Source organism: Etheostoma cragini, unplaced genomic scaffold (assembly GCF_013103735.1).
Source record: "Etheostoma cragini isolate CJK2018 unplaced genomic scaffold, CSU_Ecrag_1.0 ScbMSFa_4663, whole genome shotgun sequence".
NCBI lineage: Eukaryota > Metazoa > Chordata > Actinopteri > Perciformes > Percidae > Etheostoma > Etheostoma cragini.
Genome location: NW_023269056.1, coordinates 49,692 through 52,169, shown reverse-complemented (window position 1 = coordinate 52,169; position 2,478 = coordinate 49,692). Strand labels below are relative to the sequence as shown.

The window sequence follows — 2,478 nt, the reverse complement described above, 5'->3', positions numbered from 1 at the left end:
ACAGTGGGGGAGGTGGAGCTGACAGACAGCAGCATCCTCTGAACTCCTGATGTCGTACAGCGGCCCTGCAGCCATCCTGCCAGCTGATTGGAGGAGGCTCTCATCCCATTGGACAATGTCGTACAGAAGCTCCGCCTCCTGAGTCGTAACAAACACCAGTCCAGTCAAAGCACACTGGAACACACCTGAACCTGTTGGACCGAGAACAGCCAATCACAAGCAAGCTCTCGCTCTGTGATGTTAATTCATCTTAACCCTCATGTTGTCCTCATGTTGTCTTCATGTTGTCTTCATGTTGTCTTCATGTTGTCCTCATGTTGTCTTCATGTTGTCCTCATGTTGTCCTCATGTTGTCCTCATGTTGTCTTCATGTTGTCCTCATGTTGTCCTCATGTTGTCAACCTCGAAATACAGTTATGACCCTGAAGATGAGCAGAACTACCTGTATGACGTCTTTCCAGACTCAGTCAGCTGCTCAGGTGTGAAACTCAAAGTGTCCTGCAATTAAGAAAAATAGTTGATAAGTAACAAGTGGAATGGGAAAAGTTACATTTAAGCATGATTTCATATATCCTTCAACAGAAACCCTGACCTTTGATTGGGGAGCCTCTCCACCCACAAGCTGCTGCTGCTTCAACCTCTCTGGATCATCAGGACTCAGCTGGTCCTCCCTTCTATCCTCAGACACATCCGGGTTGGTCTTTGAGGTGGACAGAGCTGGGAAAGAGAAGAAGACACGTAAGAAGAATAACATAATAACACAAATACACACAAGTTCTACACACACTCTAACTGGAACACAACTGGAACAATATGAGGGTTAATACCAGTACAAGGAGCATGGATAGCAGCGTCAAAGTAGCCTACATAGGGTAGGAAAAAATACTGCATATCAGCAATATAATAGTTATATATATTGCAATATTCTGCGATATATTGCAATATATATAAAACAATTTCCAACTTCTCATTTTTCCACACAAAAAAATAATATGTTTCATCATATTTTAATTTCAGGAGTGAAGCCTGGTGTGCGGGGGTCCGGTCTGTACCCCGGATTCCCTTTGGATTTGGACTTGGCTTTTCCCTGTTGCATCCCCTAACTTGGACATTGGAATAAACTTGTTAAACTATCTTTTTTGTTCCACACGTAACACACATCTCACTTTTGGACCTCGTGGTGACCTAACATTCCTAAATCTCTAACAGCAACGCCCTGTAGCGTCTTTCTCAAGTCAGAAGGTAGAAATAAAACCATGTTTCAGTCAAGACAGAGTCAAAAGGGGGTTAATATAAAGTTAAGACTGAATTTATACAATAACATTTGCACAGAAAAGAGAAACTGGGATTAACCAGCGCCGTAACGCACCCAGCGGTCCATCCTCACCTGAGAGATTACTCACGTCCTTCATGTCTGTCAGGTGCAGGTCTGGACACTCTGCCATCCACCGTGAAGGGACAAACACAATGAAACAGTTATCTTATGAGCAAACTTAAAATAATTCCTCCATATCACTCATCAGGTGAACCTTTAACACTGAAGAACGTCGATGTAAATATGCAAATACACTTCAAAACCATGTACTGTACGTCAAGGAATTGAGCATTTATACAACTATTTTTAAAGTTATATTAGTCAGAAATGGCTCTGCTTTACGTTTCCATAGAATTTGACTTAAATCCATCCATCTTCGTCCATTTCTCTGTTTATATTTATATTTATTTATTCGATAAGGTTGAGGTGGCTCATCTTTGATCAGGTTCAGCTCCCTGAAGGAAAGAGGAATCACCAGATCAACATCTTGGTTCTCCAACCCCTCGGCCCAGTCCAGACAGAACTTCTGCACTGAGAAGGTTTTTCCAACGCCAGCGACGCCGATCATCAGAACGACTCTGATGGGTTTCTGTTGGCCAGGTGAGGCTTTAAAGATCTCGCTGCACTTGATTGGAGAGTCATGGAGGGTCTCCATCTTGGAAGATGTCTCCAGCTGCCTCACCTCATGTTGGGTATTAACCTCCTCTCTCAGTCCGTCTGTGATGTAGACCGCAGTGTAGACCCTGCTGAGGAGGGTTCCACTTCCTGTTTGTTCAGCTCCTTCAGTCACACGTTCATATGTCCTCTTCACTCTGATCTTATGTTCATGTTTAACAGCGTACACTGTAGGAAATACAAGAATCTTTTTATTCTGTGTGCCGATGTGCTGCAATAGCTGCAACTGGCACAATGACTATTTTTGTCCATACTTATTATTATTATTCATCTTCCGCCACATTTCGTACCGCTACTAGTCCCAAAGCGTTGCCAACACACGGAAACACATTACACCGAAATGTGGGTAATGATCGGGAATGGTGTGCTATGACTTTTCTAAGAGATTTGCCGCCCGGTTTTACCGAAATCTGCAAAAAACGGCAAAAGTTTTTTCATAGACTTGAATGGGAAATGTTCTTGAAATCTCTCAACATCGCCCCCCCCCC

General features: G+C 43.2%; 1 long non-coding RNA gene across 1 annotated transcript; it reads right to left on the bottom strand.

Annotated features, from left to right (window-relative positions):
• Positions 1-181: 181 nt before the first annotated feature.
• On the bottom strand, positions 182-1,558 carry LOC117941251. The gene is made up of 4 exons (XR_004655882.1): positions 1,404-1,558; positions 593-717; positions 443-498; positions 182-191 (listed from the first exon to the last, which is right to left on the bottom strand). It is a non-coding gene; the product is annotated as an uncharacterized LOC117941251 (long non-coding RNA).
• Between the last annotated feature and the right edge of the window lie 920 nt (positions 1,559-2,478).